The sequence below is a fragment of the Salvelinus sp. IW2-2015 genome, linkage group LG1 (genome assembly GCF_002910315.2).
Source record: "Salvelinus sp. IW2-2015 linkage group LG1, ASM291031v2, whole genome shotgun sequence".
Classification (NCBI taxonomy): domain Eukaryota; kingdom Metazoa; phylum Chordata; class Actinopteri; order Salmoniformes; family Salmonidae; genus Salvelinus; species Salvelinus sp. IW2-2015.
Genome location: NC_036838.1, coordinates 51,294,555 through 51,317,099, shown reverse-complemented (window position 1 = coordinate 51,317,099; position 22,545 = coordinate 51,294,555). Strand labels below are relative to the sequence as shown.

The window sequence follows — 22,545 nt, the reverse complement described above, 5'->3', positions numbered from 1 at the left end:
GGTTGGCTTTGTGCATGCTACCTGTGCTGTGAAAAATGTCTGTCCTTTTTTGTATTTGGTGGTGAGCTAACATAAATATACGTGGTGTTTTCGCTGTAAAACATTWAAAAAATCGGACATGTTGGCTGGATTCACAAGATGTTTATCTTTCAAATGCTGTATTGGACTTGTTAATGTGTGAAAGTTAAATATTTCTAAAAAATATATTTTGAATTTCGTGCCCTGCACTTGAGCTGGCTGTTGTCATAAGTGTACCGGCGTCGGGCTTGCAGCCTGAAGTAAAAGTGTGAAAACATGTAGCAGTGTTATTTCCTGATAGTTTCTGGTTGAAAATACAATCCACACAGGACCTTCTAATCATCAGGTTTGCATGGGCGGGAGATTTGGCTTTCCATTGTGACATCGCCATGCTGTAAATTGGTTAATAGACCAATAATAAAGAGAGTTTCAAACTCCCAGTTTACCCCTACCCACTCAGACRAATCCCAAACAGTCCTAGCAAAATTCTTCTTGAGAAATATTTATTTGCTAAAAATAAATGTTTTCCCATTTAATGTATATKTATTACAGTAAGGTACTTAATTGTTACCCAGAAATGGTTTCGTATTGATATAAAAACGGGCCTTTAATTGAATGTGTAATTTGGCCTATTAAAACCTGTTTGGGATAGGAGGCAGCATTTTCACGTTTGGATGAAAAGCATGCCCAGAGTAAACTTCCTGCTACTCAGGCCCAGAAGCTAATATATGCATATTATTAGTAGATGTGGATATAAAACATTCTGAAGTTTCTAAAACTGTTTGAATGATGTCTGTGAGTATAACAGAACTCATATGGCAGGTGAAAACCTGAGAAAAATCCAACCAGGAAGTGGGAAATCTGAGGTTTGTAGTTTTTCAACTCATTGCCTTTCTAATATACAGTGTCTATGGGGTCACTTCGTAAGGCTTCCACTATATGTCAACAGTCTTTAGAACCTTGTTTGAGGCTTCTACTGTGAAGGGGGAGAGAATGAGAGCTGTTTCAACCAGATGTCTGGCAGAGTGCCATGAGCTGGTCACACGTGTGGCCATGAGAGAGACCTGCGTTCCATTGCATTTCTAAAGACAAAGGAATTCRCCGGTTGAAACATTATTGAAGATTTATGTTAAAAACATCCTAAAGATTGATTCTATACACCGTTTGACATGTTTCTACGAACTGTTATTTAACTTTTTGGACTTTTCGTCTGAACTTTCGCCTGGACTTGCCCGCGCCTCCTGAGTTTGGATTTGTGAACTAAACGCGCAAACAAAAAGGAGGTATTTGGACATAAATTATGGACTTTATCGAACAAAACAAACATTTATTGTGGAACTGGGATTCCTGGGTGTGCATTCTGATGAAGATCATCAAAGGTAAGTGAATATTTATAATGCTATTTCTGACTTCTGTTGACTCCACAACATGGCGGGTACCTGTATGGCTTCTTTTTGTGTCTGAGCGCCGTACTCAGATTACTGCATGGTGTGCTAGCGGAACCCCTAGCCGTAAATTAACTTCTCTGATCTACAGATACCGGATGCGGGTTTAAATTCTACAACATACGGTGATCGCCACAAATAGTCATATTAAACATTCCTGAAAATACAAGTGTCTCACATGCTTCAAAAGCCTAGATTCTTGCTAATCCAACTGCGTTGTCAGATTTAAAAAAGGATTTACTGCGAAAGAATACGATGCGATTATCTGAGCACAGAGCCCCATACCAAAATACTTTTTCAACCAGCACAGGCGCAACAAAATCACAGATTGCAATGACATAAAMCGTTTACCTTTGAAGATCTTGCTCTGTTTGCAATCCCAAGGCTCATTGTTACACAATGAATTGTCTTTTGTTCGGTTAAATCCATTTTTATAGCCTAACACGAAACATTTTGTGAACGCTTATCTCGTTGAATTTCGTGTCATTCAATTTTCGACGAAACATTCGATGTAAATACACAGACTAAACCTGACTTTATCCAGTCATGTTTGGTTTCCTTGCAATCAATTGTTTGTTTGTAACACAACCAAACTTGATGGGTCATTTCGCGGGACGTATTGACCCAAAGAAACCGATTGGAAGACAACAAGTAACGACCTCATTGTGCACCAATTATATGACCGCTGTTTCGTTGATTGACTGTATTTTAACCCAATGACGACTGATCGTCTTGAAATCTAGCTGGGTAGATAGCCAATGAGCAGAGGTAAACGGCAATATCTAATGTTTGTGTTTTGGAAGACCAACCCATGTAGTAAACTCAGGCGTAAAGACCGTCATCCGCCATTGAAGTTTCATACTGGAAGGAGCCAAACTCATTACGCACAGCACTGTTTCGGTAACAAGCATCTTCAGATGTTTATATATCGAATATCATGGCGAATAAGTCAGGGAAAGCTAAATCTAAGACTAGATATACGAATGTAGACAAAATTATAGAGGAAATTGATCGTGAAAGTGAAACATATGCTTTTGGAAGACGACTCAGTTAGCGACTATGATTCAAATGGAAGCATATTTTTTCAACGGAGAGCACATTGTTTTGGACTGGTAAGTTCTTCTCATGCTAATGCCGTTGTTTGAAATTAATAATATAAAATATTATTTGTGATTGTTTTTACATTTTATTTGCAATATATAAAAATTTAATGAAATGTGTAAAGTACACATTGGCTATACTTCCTCCAGCGGCATGCTTCCTCAACTCAGTCTACATATTATGGATTAGAGGGAGCATGGTCGAGATGCGTGTGTCTGCCGCCAACGTGTCTATCCCCAACGTGTCCATCCTCCTCTGAAGCTGGTTCATCCAGCTGGACCCCTGCTGTCTCTGGCTCCACACCTCCCGGGCCATCTAGAGGTAAACTGTTCATATTTACTCTTGAGGGCTATATAAATTGATTTGATTTGATAGAGGACTGAGGGTCTTCCAAATATTGAAAGTGTGTAAATAGTTACCCATGTTATTTTGTAAATGTATATWTWTTTTTTCTTCATATTTTTTCCCCCATTTTTTTTRCTCCATTTTTTGGGGGGGTGTGTTAGAATACCATTTTGGTATTTTGTATATAGTTATTTGTTTCAAAATGTATACCTTCACCAATTTGGCCACTTGGGTACATTTGGGCTACTTGTGTGGGACACCTGGGTGACTTCATGATAAATGTTATGTAGCACACTCATTTTGGAAGTTATCATTCTGAAACTTTGCACAAGTACTGTTGCCCTCTTATGTTTTTCACTGAAATTGTCCCCATATTCATATCTGAATGTTTGTTTTATCTTGTTCATTTTAAAGATGATGATACAACAATTAAAAAGAAAAAAACGTATGTTTTTTTCATTGTATTATCTAAACCAGATCTATTGTGTTATATTCTCCTACATTCAATTCACATTTACACAAACTTCAGAGTGTTTTCTTTCAAATGGTACCAAGAATATGCATACCCTTGCTCCTGGGCCTGAGCTAGAGGCAGTTAGATTTGGGTATGTCTTCAGGCGGAAATTGGAAGAAGGGGGGGGGTTGCTGTAAGAGGTTTAAACAAAAAAACGATGTTTCTTGTGAGAATTTGCKAAAAAATGTAATTCACTACTGAAAACACTACCAAGATTATAATTTAGTTCAACTACCACCAACTGCAAAATATAGTAGAGCTATATGTAGTTCACTACTCCCCAACTGACGACACAGGACATTGATCCAATGGAATATAAGTATGGATCAACATCAGGTAGACCACAACACAGCCACAGGCTAATCATTATTAATGATGCACCAAGTAACAGATATGAATCACGTCAAGACAGCCAGAGATGATTCATACACTGTCAGAGGGGAGTCACAAGTAGATTGAGAGACATATCAGGGATAAGAACATGTTCCTCTCATGGCTGCCTCCAAATTAAATGACTGCCTGCTACCATATTCAAAATACATGATAAAAACATGGCGACAATTGCAAATGTGTTGTTTTCTGTGACTATGTCAAACAAGCCTGTTCAATAGCAACAGCTGGTTGGTCGACGTTAAACCACACTGAATCACTGAATGACTTGGGAGAYGATTGACCTCAACCTCTCTGGGGCAGACAGCGTTAAATTACTGGAAGGTTATTGATCTGCAAAGTGTACATTTGGAGTTGGGGATGAGCGTGTTTAAAAAGGGGGAAAGCAGCTAAGCACAATGACTGCAGGCTCTTCAGCAAACAGTTCATTTGGCCGGCTAAAAATCTATACCTCCTCCACAAAGATGACAAAGGGGGAAGGTTACACCACTATATATCCTTCTACAGTACATAATTGGAAAAAGACTACAAGCATTCAATAAGACTAACAGTAAACACAGTTGATTAATGGGTCTTGTCATGGCATTGTATTGATTAAAAATTATGGCACTCAACAGTATCATGATTAATGAAGACCATAGATCTTCATTCTCTGGAAATATGGAAGACGTTTTATAATACTTATCTTGAAAAGTGATATGCTTTCCGTGTTTGAAGATGTACATTGTATGGGTATCTGAKATCTCTTACAATGGAATTAGGAGTCTAAGGATAGCACGTTCATTAGGTCACCAGCACCAACCAGCTCKCCATCCCCCAAGCCTCCACTGCCTCCACTGTCTGCCCCTACTACTCCCCTGCCTGCTCCCCAACTCAATATTGAAACCAGTAAACAAAAAATCTTCTCTCCAGCCTTTAAATMAAGATAAACAAGGGCAAAAAGACCCAATTAGCCGCCTTTGAGGATGTGGGCTTGGTGGAGAGAGGACGTTACCTCCAAACCATTCACCATGGTTGGTTCCTCAAAGAGCTGCTCAATGCATCCTATAGTCTAAAAGGGGTGAAGGCTATACATAGCATAACACTATTAATTCATGACTTTACACTAGCCGGTCTCCAATGAGCCCTCAGAAAGTGCCGAGGTGGCAGAACAGAGCAGGGATAGCCATTATGATCTGGAACAGTGACGCTCCAATGATGATAGCTGGTGGAGTTCTAGAATGCTGTGCTCTGCATTCTACTCACAATGAGCCCAGAGCCTTCAGTCTCCTTTTTGACAGTGGGYTCTCCCTCTGGGGTCTCTGCTGCTGATGGGCCTGTCTCTCCTCATTCACCAGCCCAACAGGGAGGAACCGGTCGGCCAAAAATATAATCGCTGTGGCGCAGCAAAGCACTGGAGCATAGAGCGTAGAGCAGAGATAGTATTTTTTCTGTCTGAACCAACCGCTTTGATTGAGTGGGTTGCTGCTATCCTTATATGCAACATCTCAAGGCACTCAGCTTGTACGCTTTAATGTAAAGGATGTGGTGTTAACATGTTGGTTGAGGAAAGCCATTTAGGGGYAAAAAAATGTACCACACCGATACATTTGCACTCATTCATAAAAACCTTAAACCAAACTGAAATATGGAGGAAAGAACATTTAGACACGTGCCGTTTGCAGACTCCGGCATCTGGATTCCACTAATGGAACAAATCAAAGCATCAGACTGAAATTGCCTCTCTCATCACCCAATCTACCGTCCAGTGATAGTGACAGAGAGACACGGCTCTTTAAATCAGCCATCTCCCCTCTTTCCAGCAGCAGCAAGAAGCTGAAGGAACACAGGCCAATGTATGAGGCACTCTGTGGGGGGAAACTATTTTGATATTATTTGCTGCTCATGTTGAGGAAAACAAATCCCCCTTGGTTCCTGTCTGAGCTGAGGTAAGAGAGATCTCCCTGGCTGAGCGAGGTAATGGAAGTCCCCCTTAGCATGCACCGCTAGTACTAGCACTCCCTGTGTTGGCTCGCAGTCTCAGCCCCACTTCACAGCCTCATAGCTCACAGACAGGTAGACGTGACTCCACTGATAATGCTGAGAAACACAAGAACATCTGAGAACACTGTTTTGACTCATCCTCTTTGTAGTATGCATAAGTAGACACACAGGTCAAATGTTACAACAGAGAGACTCTGATTGTTGATGTTCTTGTTCGCTGAATTCATAGGGTGGAATGTTAATTGAAATAACATCAGCCATAACTAATTTGACCCATTGAGTTGCTTAGCCTTGATACTCACTTGCCTGCATGTGTTACGGAAWATGCTAACCACCCACTAGGCACAGACGTCAATTCAACGTCTATTCCATGTTGGTTCAACGTAATTTCATTGATATGGCGTGGAAACAACCTTGATTCAACCAGTGTGTGCCCAGTGGGCAGGCACTAAAATGTAGTAAATTGAGTAAGGGTTCCAAACCTTATAATCACTTAAAATGCTTTATCTGAACAATAGGGACAATTTAAACAGTTCATTTAAGTTAATTCCTAACACCTTCCTCCTACTGGGGCCATGTGGGCCCTGAGAGACTGAATTMAAAAGTTGTTTACTGTTTTGGACTGTGAAGCCCACTGGCAAGGAGGAGTATATTTGGTCCAAATAGTGCTGAACCGTGAGGGTTATCAATATGGGGGGAACAGTGGTGCTACTGTTCAGAAGCACAATCAGAATGAAAGCTTTTCGAGGGCCAGCAAACCATGTCCATGTTCACTGGAAGGAATGCAGACTATTCTCTAATGAATGGGGAAGAGTTTGTCCGAGTGCCCTTCATACACTGACATAAAGAGATAGGATAATGCAGGGGGTTAATGGGTGAGCTGGCACACTTAGAGCTCTACTCAAGCTCTACTCACGCCACAGGTGGTTGGGGTGAGCGGGGTGGGGTGAGCAGAGATTGTTGTTTCACTCAGAGGCAAAAAGAGGGAGGGTAACTAAGGGAGCCTCTGTGAGTCAGTAATGACATTAGGTACGGACCAGCAGGCGGGAACCTGACTGTGGTCCATACCCCCCAAACTATCTCTGCCTCCAGTGCTAGTGGGTGACTCCAACAGGAAACAGGGACATCCTAAACAGGTCTCCTGCTGCTACAGGGGGACAACAGGGGGACCAGGCAGTACTTAAACATGCTCCAAACATCTCAACTGCAGGTGAGTTAACCCAGGGGTGGGGACATGGGGGCCATACAAGTGTGTTCAGCAAGAAGGTGAGGGCCCCCTAGGCATAAAGCATTTGTGGACAGGTTTGTTGTGTGAGAACATATGGGCCAGAGCCACAGGCACCTCACACTCTGATAGTTTCATCACATGTTCCTAGTGGCACAGGTTGCCAATGGAAACGGGCTCAGCTGCAGCCAATAGTAGCAAGGAATTACTGAGGTGTAAAATAATTTATAAACAGGAAGCCTTATTTACTTAGGCTATAGAAGGGAAGAGTTAAATGCTAAGTGCCTGAGGGAATTGGTAGGTCCCCAAGGCTGAGGTTGTCAATCATACCTGGTTTCTGGTGATAAACCAGAGCTCACCCTCTGTAGACCCTGTCATTTTATTGAGCAACATGCTCTCCCAATTACCATGAGCCCCAGTCTGGCACCTTTAACCCCTGCATTGATTACTGTGTGCACAGGTTGAGGAGATTCTGGAGCAGAGGCAATAACTGTCAAATGGTGACGAGAGCTGCAGGCTGATCCATATAAAGCCTCTTATGTCAGGCACATTGTTCGTTCGCACAATATTTTGTGTTTAATTAATTCATGAGAAAAGTAATTGTGTGTATGATGCTGAATAGATAAAAAMCTCCCTATTCAGACAATAATTGGTCAGACAGTATGATTGCCTGTGCCTGTAGAATACGGTTTGATCTGAAAACAAAAGACAACTTAAGATGACGGCATAGGATACAATAATAGCGCAGGCAACATGTAGACATGCTTGCACGACAGTCTCTCTCTCTATCTCTCTCTCTCCCTCTTCAGTGTGCAATTAAACACATCGGAATGACATTAACAAATTGGAGCTGTGAAAAATCAGTTCCATGGAGTGTTGTCATTTGCGAGTAGAAGACATAATGCCTACAAAGCTGCGGCTGCATCCCAATTAGCTATATTCTAGTGTTTGAAGTAACTCATGCAACAGAAGGCCTACCTGCCGCTTGCACCGGAAAAATGACACACAGTCTGACTCTGAGAGAAGCCACAGGAAACTGGCAGGGTCAATGGAATGACAACCAGCGCAGGCTGTCCATCCAATCAAGGGAGAATCCGCCATTTGTCCATAAACGTCAAATTTCGAAGGTTAATTTTAGGCATTAATTCCGAATGGTTAAGGTAAGGGTAAAAAAAATTAAGGTAACTTAAAAAAAAAAAAGAAGTGCCTAGCACTGGGATTGAAATGCGTCCCTCAGAGCCAGAGGCTCACTGTTGCCCCTAGTGGCGTTTAAAAAAAAGAATCTCCTGACATCCTGCTTACCTGGACGGATGTCAAATTTCGCAGTGGAACCTTGAGCAACCTGGCTGCACTCTCAACAAAGACTGATGGGAACATTTCCTGGCCTGTAGCCCCAGATATCAAAGCAGAATTTATTTTAGATCACCTCTATTGATCTGTTTTTGTTTCAAAGACATTGCCTGGAACCTCACAGCCATTTCAAATCCACAAAGCACTGAGATAACATTGGACTGTGTGAGGTCTGTCTATGGGCTGACTGTATCGAAAAATGAAAGCAAAGTCCATTAAATAATAGTGGATTTGGAATTACATTTGTTCTCTCAAGTCCCTAAACCAAACCAAGATTCCTCTATTTGCATGTTGGTATCATTGTTTCCATGGCATTACTATTCTATTGTTTTATTTCGTACCCTCCCCTTCAGGAGATTTCATTCTTAGGTTTTGCATACTGTTGGATCCTTCAGACGCCCCAAGCTCAATCACTGAGAGAGAAATATGGCACAGATTGTCACGATCGTGTGGGGGATTGACGGACCAAAACGCAGCATTTGGAAAATAAGCCATCTTCCTTTTATTTTGAAGAAGGAAAAKTGAAACAAAACACACTTACAAACTAACCAAAACAATGAACGACCGTGAAGCTATGAACGTAGTGCACATACAGGCTACAAACGTTCCACATAGACAATTACCCACATCAAACGAAAGCCTATGGCTACCTTAAATAMGGCTCCCAATCAGAGACAACAGAAATCAGCTGTCTCTAATTGGGAACCCATTCAGGCAACCATAGACTTTCCTAGACAACTACACCCAACATAGACACAGCTAGACACATACACTCAACACAAACCCATACACTACACCCAACACCCCCTTTACCATATAACCACCCAAAACCGARAAAACACAAACATTCCCCATGTCACACCCTGACCTAACTAAAATAATAAAGAAAACAAAGAATACTAAGGCCAGGCGTACACAGATGCTACTTAGAGTGTTACTTTGAAAATAAGATAGGAAAACCTAAGGGCACGTGTAATTGCTAAATATAAGGCAACAGACAACAGACATCAAAGCATTATGGTCTGTTTACTCTTATATCTCCAAAAAGGAATATCACAATTGTGTTCCAGAGTACTTTGAATATTTTGTTCCCATATATCCAAGCTCTTTCCCCAAATAACAAGCACCACAACAGCCTAAATACCAATCTAGTGTATGCTAATTTGATACGCAAATGATAATGAGAGCTAAATGTTGATGGAACTGCTTGCATGACTCCAGTAGAGTCATCTGTTGCAACATTCAGGGAAACCTTGCATTGTACTGATTAGCTAATGCATATTAAAGACTATTTACCACAGAGATTGCCTCTTTCCTTCATGCCTTTTGTTTGTCAATTTGTAATTTACACGGCACATTTGAACGCAAATGTAGATTTGGACTAAAGGCATTCAATCCTCTTGGAGGGAAGTGTCAATATAATAAGACATGATGAAGACATTTTCAGTTGAAGAGTCTTAAACAATAGCACGCAGGCGGATTCAGTGTTCATACTAGTGATGCACTGATATGACATTTTTGACCGTACCGATAACCGATATTTAAAATTTTAGTGCGCTTTAAAGTTTCTAGTACAGTTATAATATGTTAACACATCACACATGGACGCAGCGGTCTAAGACACTGCTCTTTAGTGCAGAGGCATCACTCAGACCCTGGTTCTAATCCTGGCTGTATCACATCCGGGCCGTGATTGTGAGTCCATAATGGGCGGCGCACAATTGGCCCAGCGTCGTCCAGGTTTTGGCCAGAGTAGGCTGTCATTTGTAAATAGAATTTGTTTTAACTGACTTGCCTAGTTAATAAAGGTTAACACCACACACACACACACACACAAATCACACACACACACACACATCACACACACACACACACACACACACCACACAGACACACCACACACACACACACACCACACTGACCAAAAAGTTATTTTGTTGGCATTTACGTATGTCCCCATTACCAGTAAAACATAATCAAAACCTATTTCTTTCACTTATTGCTGTGCTGTTTCATTGTTCATTTATTCAGTCGTTTCATTCTCAACCAGGATTTCTATGGAACACCGTTTGGTTCTTTGTGTGTCAAAAAAGATATGTGTCAAATAAGCTTGTTGACCAATCAGGACCTGAATATGACTACACGTAAAATAATAATTTAACACGTTCATAATTTTTTAACAGAGTTATTACACATCGATTACACTATCACTCGTATTTCATATGTCACAACGATTCAACGATACGTATGCTATGATGCTGGTAAAGTTGTCTCGGGCACCTACAGTGCTGGTTATAAAAAAATCTAGCTAGCTCATGGATGCAAACAATGTTCTTCCCCCAAAACATAGCAAAACGACATAATCTGTTTCAGTAGCCATAGTTAGCTAGCTAACTATATAGCTAGGTGTCATCATCTAAAATAACCCTAATTTATAAGACAGTTCTTATTTGATTAATGGTGGTCGGACCCATCTATGTGAAGCTAGCCACAATAAGGATTAGCCACAATAGTGGACTTTGCGGTTAGCCTCCAAAATAAAAGTATTAATTGACAGTGATGCAAATTAATACAAATAGTAGAATTATGTCATAATTGAATAGATCATGCTAAACGAGTTTGGAATGTTGTGATATAAAATCAACAAAAGACAATAATTTGTTAATTTTACAAAAATCTGTTGAAATCACATTGGCTGTATTATACTTTAGAATTGCATTGGTGGCATACTTATTTCACTGTACAGCCTTACCTATGGATTGTGGATCAATGACATGGGGTATCAGTCTACTCAGTGACACCCAGAGAACATTAGCATCATAGCTCTTATTGTGGTACTCTGAAACAACTGTGAAATGAGCCACATTTATTGTTAACCTATGTGTATTGAACACTATTCCTGAGGAAAAACAATACTGCGTGGGTATTTTAGAGTCTGAAAACTCTGAGGAGGATGTTGGGAAAAGTAGCTTGGGTACTGAGGAGACAGATACTCCATTTCATTGATCCCCAATCCTTAGGTAATGCTGTACAGTGAAATATGAATGTCAATACACACAATAGGCTGACTGGGGAGGTGATTTCACACCTTCACAGTCCCACAATACAACCTACAACGCTAATATGTGCGTAAACTCTTCACAGTTGTGTTCTGTGGGTGTCACCGAGTAGACTGATATCCCATTTCATTGCTTCACATTCCAACCTTGTTTAACATTATCTAGTCTAAATATGGCATAATTCCACCAAACCCCAAATTCCATTATTGTGCCTAATCCTTATTGTYGCTAGCTTCACAACACATAACCCAGTCCGGTCGAGCCTCACTAGCCAGATGAAGCTAGCTGGCTGCTTATAACGTTGGCTTTGGGCAACAGGGTTAAGTAGCTGGCTTGCTATTTATTGTCATGAACTGAAGTTCAATTTCAAGAGGCGAACAACACCTAGCTAATACTTACTCACAAGGATTCCTAAATCACTGCTAAGAATAATGAAAATGACTGCAGTTTCTACTGGTCAAAGTTGCCGTCAAACAAATACTGCTTTATTACCAATGCGTTATTGTAAACACATCGTTCGTGGTCGGTGTTTGCTTGTCTGCAGACTTTTTTGCACAGCTTTGACAGTGCTACTGATAGTAGTGGTGGCACTTGGCTTGCACGTGCATATTCAGAACACACAACATTCTAGAACTGTGTTATTTGATGTGTCAAATTAAAGCTTATTTAATGCATGTATCTTTTCTGACATACAAAGACCCAAACGGCATTCCATAGTATGTCGTGAAGCTAATAGCAGTGACACCATTACTGTGTAACTCCGGTAGGGCAACATCTGAAAAATAGCGCACTTGGTAGTATGTACCGGTGCTCGACCAGTCGCGAAAGCCATCATAACCCACGACAGAGAACGGTTGATTGTCAAGGGCAAMGAATTTCATTATCTTGGCTTTAATGGATTTCACCTTAGAGTTGTCTCGCTGAAATGTTCTCATTCTTTCAAATGACTGCTCAACTTGTTGACTGCTTGATCCACACAGCAGACATTGTGGGCTAGGTTAGGAATGCTGTGTTGGACGTGTAGCGCTAAATTTTACGTGGCACCATTACGTCATGTACTTACGTTATATAGGTATGCACGTAAGCTTTGACATCGGTTTTGCCCATCGGTGTTAAACTAGACATTGGGCTGATACCAATGTTGGCATTTTTAGCTAATATCGGCCGATTCCGATATGTTCACCGATATATTGTGCATCTCTAGTTCATACTATCCCATAGCTTTGTTATAGACACATGTATTATCCTCACATGGCATCAGTGGTACTTGCCTTGAGGGGTGGCCACACAGAGAGTGGTTTCTATCTATATAGAAACAATAATGAGGTACTGATTGAGAGGAAAGACGCCATGGCATTTAAGTCAGTGGTTTTATCAAGACAGGGCCCCCTAACCCACTGACAGACAAAACCCCTCAGCCTCATTTAACCAGACACACCTGCAGCCAATTCATAGAAAACCACTCCCCAGGCACTAGCAAAATCCAGCATTAAAATCTGGAAGGTGATAGTTGGCAGGTTCACTCCAATCCGATGTAGTGCCATAAAAATTAATGGTTCCAGCCAAGTTGGAAACATAATGAGGTCAAAGTGTCTCCACTGTTCTGCAGGTGGTCCCACGGTTAGATTAGTAGAAATGGGCAGAAGAGTTACCCCCGAGCTGATAAATGGTGCTGAGTCTCGACCAGTTTGGCAATTTTGCTCAACATTTGCCGTGTCTGGGGGCGAGAACATTAAGAAATAGACTATCGCTGTGTTCTGGCTGTCTGTATAGTTGACCCCCAGTATGCTTTCACAACCCCAATAAATATTCTGCCATTTCTCCAAAAAGCAGTCAATTTGTAGGCATGTAAAATGGCTTTTAGAATAAACAAACTGCATCATAACATTCAGTCAATTTGTAGGCATGTAAAATGGCTTTTAGAATAAACAAACTGCATCATAACATTCAGTCAATTTGTAGGCATGTAAAATGGCTTTTAGAATAAACAAACTGCATCATAACATTCAGTTGATTGCTAATGAGTCTTAGGGTGTCATCTAGTTGTAAATTGAGCTGGGGAAATCAACTATGAAAAGCAACTCTAATTTCATTATGATAAATGAGAAGCTCTGAAAGCACTCATTCAGTTGAAATGAGAAAGTCATTTGTTTCCAGCTGCTAAACACCTCTAACGAACAAAGGATAATAGCACACAGGAATCGACGCACCTTCAAACTGAGAGAAGATTAAGATTTTACACATACAATAGCAACCCATCCAACTATTTAGCATGTCCTCCTTGTTTCATTATTCTAATCATGGCTGGTCAGTGTTCTGCTCCTCTGTCAGGGGAGAGCCCTGTTTGACTCTAGGCGTGGCTGGGCCGCTAAACAGGCTCATGCTATGCAGAGCAGCACACGTTGGGCTTCTGATGTATAGCTTATCACACCCAGTGATCCTACATGCAGCATGTAGCTCTGTCACTAGCTGAGAGTCCTAGGCAGCCAGGAGTGAACTCTGCTTCCAGCCCCCAGCGGCGCTCCATGCTGTGCAATGTGGTCCCAGAGGACACCCCAAAGTGAGTGTACCGCTGCCCTCACACTCTGAGGTGTGTTTTAGGGACACACATTACACTGGTTCCCCCTACAGACTCTGGCTGAGACTTTTAGTAGGGCCATATCTAATTCCTAACAAAACAGCAGTTACATTTTAATATTATGGGAAGCCAAATGATGAGCACACGTGGGTTAGGTGATTATGGTGGAGCACCTGGGCCATGTGTTTGTGTACACTTGGATGTATGGGATCGCTGTGCATCCTGTTGCTGTCTGTTGGTGTCTGTCTACCCATCAGATTCAGTCAACAACAATGCTATATGGTGAAGATCTTAGGAGGCTGCTGAGGGYAGAACAGTTCATAATAATGGCCAAAACAGAGCAAATGAAATGGTAACAAACAACTGGAAACCATGGAAACCATGTGTTTGATGTATTTGATACCATTCCACTGATTCTGCTCCAGTCACCACCACGAGCCCATTCTCCCCAATTAAGGTGCCACCAACCTCCTGTGGTGAATATATTTTCAATGCCCATACTGTACGTTTGGTACGAGATAAGTGATACGGTATTACAAGGTTCCCCAACTGGTCCCCCAAGTTTTCTGATTTAAAAAAATTGTTGGACATAAAAGGCTGTAAAAACACCAGCAAATCAGCTCCAAGTGATTTTTTTATTTTGGAAATCTGTTCCAATATATTCCTACGCATTATAACGAGATATATGTGATCTTATACAAATGTAAYCAAGGTTTGAAATGATTATGTTTTAGTCAAATATTATTTCTGTTTGTGCTTCTTGTGGTCAATTTGCAGTCTATAAATGACTTGTAATTATGTTCCGGCACCCTGACCATTCACTCAAGAAACAAACGGCCTGTGGCTGCTCTATTACAATAGCACTGCATGTAGTAGATGTTAAACATGAGCCTCATGTATCCTCCTAAATTACACTCCCCATTATCTCTAACCTAGTGGTTTCAAATGACATTTACCCAACAACTGAGAGGGAAGGGAGGGAAACTGTCTGATACCTGCTCTTATCATACCACTTGAGACAATGGCTCTTTTCCTGTCCACGTGCCTGTCTGTCACATCTGTCCTGTCCTCCTCATRCTGTCAGCCGTTCTACACCACTTCCTTAGGGGGGTCCTCCTAACCTTGCCCACACAACACACACAAGAAGACTGTGATCCCCTCTATTCCATGTCTCTTTTATTTCATCTTTGTTCAGTACGCTCTTATATTCATGAGTTATCTGGAATTGAGACTGCAATTGAAATGGGAATAATTTWGCTGACTTTAATTTAGGATAATAACTTCTGGCCTCCCGAGTGGTGCAGCGGTCTAAGGCACTGCATCACAGTGCTTGAGGCGTCACTACAGACCCGGGTTCGATCCCAGTCTGTGTCCTACCGGCCATGACCGAGAGTCCCATAGGACGATGCACAATTGACCCAGCATCGTCCGGGTTAGGGGAGGGTTTGGCCAGGGGGACTTTACTTGGCTCATCGTGCTCTACCGACTCTTTGTGGCTGGCCGGGCGCCTGCTGGCTGACTTCGGTCGTCAGTTGAACAGTGTTTCCTCCGATACATTGGTGCAGCTGGCTTTCGGGTTAAGGAGCGCGGTCATGTTTCAGAGGATGCATGACTCGACCTTCACCTCCCCCAAGCCTGTTGGGGAGTTGCAGCGATGAGACAAGATCGCAATTGGATATCACGAAATTGGGGAGAAAAAGGGGGTAAAATACAACAACAAAAAAACGTACTCTTTGTGTTATACCTTTGAGGACCTTTATACACTATATATACAAAAGTATGTGGACACCCCTTCAAATTAGTGGATTCGGCTATTTCAGCCACACCCGTTGCTGACAGGTGTATAAAATTAATAAAATACACTATATATATACAAAAGTATGCAATATAAAATACACTATTTATACCCAAAAGTATGTGAACACCCCTTCAAATTAGTGGATTCGGCTATTTCAGCCACACCCATTGCTGACAGGTGTATAAAATATATAAAATATATAAAGTATATAAAATACATTACATATTTATACAAAYGTATGTGGACAACACTTCAAATTAGCGGATTCGCCTATTTCAGCCACACCCGTTGCTGACAGGCATATAAAATCATTCTAGAGCACACAGCCATYCAATCTCCATAGACAAACATTGTCAGTAAAATGGCCCGTTCTAAAGAGACTCTCAATGTGGCACCTTTCCAACAAGTCAGTTTGTCAAATTTCTGCCCTGCTAGAGCTTCCCCGGTCAACTTAAGTGCTGTTAATGTGAAGTGGAAAAGTCTAGGAGCAACAACGGCTCAGCTGCAAAGTGGTAGGCCACACAAGCTCACAGAACGGGATTGCAGAGCGCTGAAGCACGTAGTGCGTAAAAATCGTCTGTCCTTGGTTGCAAACCTCACCACCGAGTTCCAAATTGCCTCTGGAAGAAACGTCAGCGCAAGAGCTGTTTGCCGGAAGCTTCATGAAATTGGTTTCTATAGCCGAGCACAAGCCTAAGGTCACAATGTGCAATGGCAATCATCGGCTGGAGTAGTGTAAAGCTTGCCGCCATTGGCCCTAGAGCAGTGCACACGCATTCTCTGTAGTGATGAATCACGCTTCACCATCTGGCAGTCCGACGGATGAATCTGGGTTTGGCAGATGCCAGGAGAACGCTACCTGCCCGAATGCATAGTGCCAACTGTAAAGTTTGGTGGAGGAGGTATAATGGTCTGGGGCTGTTTTTCATGGTTCGGGCTAGGCCCTTTAGTTCCAGTGAAGGTAAATCTCAAGGCTACAGCATGCAATGACATTCTAGATGATTCTGTGCTTCCAACTTTGTGGCAACAGTTTGGGGAAGGCCCTTTCCTGTTTCAGCATGACAATGCCCCTGTGCAAAAAGCAAGGTCCATACAGAAATGGTTCGTTGAGATCGGTGTGGAAGAACTTGACTGGCCTGCACAGATCCCTGACCTCAACCCCATCAAACACCTTTGGGATGAATTGGAACGCCGACTGCGACCCAGGCCTAATCTCCCAACATCTGTGCCCAACCTCAATAATGCTCTAGTGGCTGAATGGAAGCAAGTCCATGCAGTAATGTTCCAACATCTAGTGGAAAGCCTTCCCAGAAGGCCAACTCCATATTAATGCCCATGATTTTGGAATGAGATGTACTTTTGGCCATTTTGGTTTTTTACACTTTTATTAGAATCACTTGTGAAAATTCAAACCACCAAAAAACAAAAGGCACTATACATCTGATTGAATATAGGCATGCAGGGGCTAGAGTGGCTTAGTGCTAGATTGTAAACCCTGTTCTTTCAGAAAAGCAATGCACAGTTGGCTCAAACGGCCTCCAATAAAACCTAATCCTATTGGTTGTGGTTCTCATTCCTATGAAAACATTGCAAGATGAAAAATACTAACATGATTTTGTGGATTTGTTTTTTATATAGCTGTACAAATTTGTACCAGAAGTTGCCATTTTCACCATGTACTGAGGCAGAACAGAACTGAAAGAAGATGAAGAATGATACGCCCAGCCAATGTCTTAAGCCCGGAAGTTTACAGGGGACCTTGCCAGCGAGAGAGACAGCCTCCTATCGCCCTCCCACTGTGTTGTTCTGGGTAGGAACTCCAGAACATGTGTGATAACATTGACCTCGTTGCAGGTTTGTCCTTCAGTATTAACTTTGCAGATTAATTGTCCGTGCAGCGCAGGCTGCCATTGATCATATTCACCAGTGGCCCCAATAATGCAGCGGCCTGTTAAATAAGATATGAAGGTGAATTCTGGTTGATCACAACCTCTTATCATTACATCTRCATCKTCRCCCACCKAACCCCCCCCGCCCCCCAGGGTGAATGGCCAGAATAATTCCCTTGCCGCTATCTCTCCCCAGACCCAATTTCATAGGTATCCTACTAAAAAAGGATATGCACATTTCAGGAAAAGCAGGCAGAGATTGTGGAAAATTATGAATTAATATTTCATGTAACCACACATATTTCCAGATCATACAAGACATGCTGCTTATTCTTCCTGTCACCAGCAGTAAACACGATAGAGGACAGCTCAGGTTCTCTCTCTCTCTCTCTCTCTCTCTCTCACACTCACATACACATGTAAAACACGCTCGTGTGCACAAACACAAATACACATGCATACACACACTGTGTCTCTCAGCTTTAAAAGTAATTCTGCCTCAGGAGGCATTGCGTGTTTGTATTAAGGATTGTATGAACATGAAAAATAAATGCAGTGGACGTAGTCACGGGTTTGTATGACTGAATTCGGGTCTGTGCATGGAAAAGAGAGTAAGTGAATGAAATTGATTTTGTCTGAGTACGTGTCAGTTGGACACACTGTCTGACAGGTACAGTCCAGATGATAATGTGGATGTATTCACATGCATGAATGAGGGATTTTTAAAGTCTACTGTGCAGCCCAAACCATGTTGAAAGTCCATGTCAGTAGCCTTACTAGCATTACACAATCCGGTATTTTTCATGCATTTCTGTTACCTTGAAAACAAAATAGGCATGACATTTGTCTGGTCAGAGACTCATGTTAAGTGGTGAGAGAAGTTTGCCTGGCTGACATGGACCTGCAGGTACGTAGTTGGTGGTGGAGCCCTTCCTTGTTCAATTACACTGAACTTCATTCAACTTGTTTGGTGAGAAGTATTCAACCAACTTTTGGGTACACAGCARCAATGGCCTGAATACTGAGAAGCTTGGGATGACTCATGATCACCAAGTGCAATGATAGACTCTCATCCTTAGCCTGGAAATATAATGCACTGGCAACTGGTTCAGCATGACATCTCTACAGGATATCACACTTAAGGGGGTATACACTCATTATACATACTGCAGGAAAAAAAGGTATAGGCCCATCAATCCACCTTTACCAAAAGGAGTTCAAAATAACTTGTTATTATTTTTCTGTGCTTAGGGACAAGCTGAGCTATGACCTGAAATGGAAGTGTGATCTTCACAAAGTCCATCTAATTGATGTGGCTTGGCAAGAGTTGCTGCACACAAGCACACAAAGAAAAGGGAATTMAATAATATGATAGGAGAACCATATAGGCTTTCTAAACAAATAACCCCCAAGAGGCACTTTACTGTGTGCTGTGAAACCACTGACCAAAACACAAAACTTTGAAGGTGGAGTATTCCTCCTGAGCTATTTTTTACTACTTACCTATTTTAATTAGCAAAAGCARATTATGAGAGGAATCATTGAGGCAAAAACAAAGTGTGCACTATACTGTACACACTGGTATCTTTAGACTCACACAAAAACAAATCATCATCACCTGTACCATCTTGCACAAAATCAATTATGAAATGTAGAAGCTCCGAAATACAATAACGTCAATCTGCTGAGCACTTCTAATGTGACTCATCATACTCATTAAATAGAAATCACTCATCATTTTGTCACGCCATGTGCTCTCCACAAAAACCCCTTGCCCCATAATCCAAACCAATGCATAAAATGGAGATGAATTTCCTCGATGGGGAAAAGTAATCAAGAATCTTGGAGGGGCTCTCAGTGGCAGATGATTGCTGTACTCAGAGATGAATCRGGTGTGCATCTGCCCACTAACATTTGCCTCTTGTTAGCCTACCTGATGGGAGTCTAGGTAGTGAATCGTTCAAAAAGACAGAAGAACAAATCTAGAGTACACACAATTGTACAGGTGATTTGCAGTCCTCGTTAGCAATTCAAKGGAAGAAACTCAGTTCAGTTCTTGCAATGTTTGCACTTAGGAAGTAATGAAGGCTYCTGTGGGCTTGACAACACAAGTCTTTTTCATGGTCTTTTAGGAGAATATTCAACATGTCAGGAGATGAACCACCAACATCTTGGAATAAAGAAATGTTGAACACCATTTTTCTCTCTGATCTCTAGCCCACTGAAATGACCAGCAAGCAATTATGACCAGCAACTAATATCAAAGTACTATCAAAAGTATGTTACAAATAATTTAACTCTAAGAAAAGTAAATACAAACTAAATATACAGTTTGCACATATTCTTGCTTATTTCTATTACTGTCTGATTATGCCTGGAGGGTAGCCTAAGGGGGTATGGGGGTGGGAATGGGGGGGTTAGTTTCTCCCCTTGCCCCCAATTAAAAAGTATACAGGTGTCCATAAAGTGTCCTTTAGTTGTGTGGGCTATAATTCCAAATTGTGAAAAGACTTGCAAGACATTGCAAGACATTACTGGCCATGATACATGTTGCTATGCAACATAAAGCACTATGCATGCTGTAAGATCAGTGGATATTGTTTTAAGAAATCCATGTAGATGTAACTGAAATCAATGAGATGAAGGCATGTAAACCAACATTGTGTATCATTACAATTAAACAAACCAGGCAAATAGATGCAAACATCCATTCTAGGCTACAGTGTCATTTGCCTATGAGTCATTTATCTATTCACTCTGACATTTTCTATTTGATTGTGTATGTCGTTCTATAATAGACAATTCACTTTAGGTTGTTTTGGTTATTATATCTAAGTAGGCTCCTTGATGTACCGGTTGTGATCATTTATGCCTACTTTAGAGCAAAGTATCACAAAATTAAGAACTAATTACAAGAACATATGAGGAATAACAACATGTAGACTATGCCTTTACCGAAGAAAAAAAAATGCAAAGAAACATTTACAAAGTAAATACACATACCTTTTTAAGAGCAGTTCCTATCGTTCTAGTAGTTTGATGAGGTTGAATTTAGTTTATAGCGGTCTGAGATGCATCGCGCTACTGAATCTCAAAACGTGCGCAATTGGTCAGACAGAACTAGAATGACACGAAAACGCTTCGTCGAGCGTAGATGCTATCGCCCCCCTTGTGAAAAAGAAGAAAAACTAATAGGTTTTCTTCTACAAAGACGTTCAGAGAAAGGGACCCTATCGCAGTCAATAGCTTTTAGAAATCCATGGCAACCGAGAAAACCCTCCACAACTTCTCAATGTTGTGACCGGGTTAAAAGACCCTCAATGACAGCAGCATTATTCCAGTCACAGAATGGGAACGCAGGTTTTGGGGAGGGGGAGGGGGTGACAGAACCAGGCTGTTAGAATGAAGATTATTGAATGGAAGGAAAATGGAACTGGAATTGTGAATGTAAATCAAACAACATCACAGGATATGATTATTCAAGTGCATGGTTTGTATAGGAGCAACATTATGCAGGTAGGCTAAATATGCAACCACATAATAAAACTACAAATATTGAAATTGCCATTCACATAATTTGTGTCAGTACATCAACAGCTAATTCCCAATATAGCCTATGAGAACCTAATGGTCAGATTAGGGAGGGAGACTCGGACCCCATATTAGTCTCTGTGGGGACAAGTTGTTTCAGCACTTCAGACAGCAGCAGCAGCAGCATCATTAAAGCACTCACTCTGTTTCTGCGCCACTGACCAGCTGTGTGAGTTGGGGGAGGTCAGCTAGCAATCAAATTAGCTTTTCAACCACCACCATATTACTGGGTGCTAATTTGGATTTCAGCAGACACCTGCCATCTAAGTATTGCACAGTGATGAGAAATGTGCATCTAAACATTGGAAATGAATGCTGTCAACTAGGTTATATGGGCAATAGTTGGATACAGTTCTACTGGGTAGCTGTTGGTGTGGTCTGAACAGGGTCAATAATTCCTGGAAAAACAATGTTTATGGCTGAGAGTGATGTAATTAGATGACACACTACTACACCATGACCTATGTGCATAACCTGGGGTTTCTTGTAAAATGTTACAGGCTACATTCAACTAGTCTATACATCCCTTTTCATATCCAGAGATTGGTCTTATTTGATAGATTTCATCCTGTTCTCTCAAGTGCTTAACCTGATACGTCTGAGAGAGGAAATGAACAGACTGAATAGAATCAAACCTAATCTAATTCAGGCCATTTTAATCACACTGACCGGATTACACAATGCATTCACTGAGGACTGAGTGTAATAGGATCTTTATATGAGGCAGACTGCACATACCAAGAGTGCTCCATCAAATGCAATCTGATTTCTTGTCATACTGTAAAAACCCTGTCTCATTATTTGAAGAGCAGATTGTACATACAGTACTGTAGCATCTGTAACTACCACAATACAATGACTGTACCATCCCGCCTAAGCATTCAGAGTGTTAGAGGTAGCCTATGCATAACTCATACAGGCTACATGTGAAAAAACACTTAGGGATTGAATAGAAATCAGTGTAACATAGATAGATATAGTACTTTCCTCAATTAGATTTGCTTAACTCCTGCATCCTCTATCCTCTGTGGGTTGAATCAACTTGATTTGAGCTTTTTCTGCTTGTCCGTGTGAGTTTTTACTCTGTTTGTTCAGAACCTAACAGTTGGTGTTGTCGGCAGGATTCACCATGATTTGCAGTTGAACTGAAGAGTCTGAATCAGTTTAACAGGGGCCGGCACAAAACAAGGTAGGCACGTTCCTACACCTGTTACCACTCATTCTGACATCTTGGAGAGAACAGGGTCGTAGGCTGAATA

The 22,545-nt window shown here is 41.4% G+C and overlaps 1 protein-coding gene across 4 annotated transcripts in view; it reads right to left on the bottom strand.

The window, feature by feature from the left end:
- Positions 1-21,034, bottom strand: part of LOC111969545 (neural cell adhesion molecule L1-like protein) — a 93,049-nt gene extending 72,015 nt beyond the window's left edge. For 3 of the 4 annotated variants that reach the window (XM_023995727.2, XM_023995737.2, XM_023995747.2), the window contains exon 1: positions 20,699-21,033. The gene's annotated coding sequence lies outside the window, so the exon portion shown is untranslated. Of the gene's footprint in view, positions 1-20,698 lie in introns of all 4 variants that reach the window. The other variant, XM_023995744.2, reaches the window with a different exon arrangement.
- Between the last annotated feature and the right edge of the window lie 1,511 nt (positions 21,035-22,545).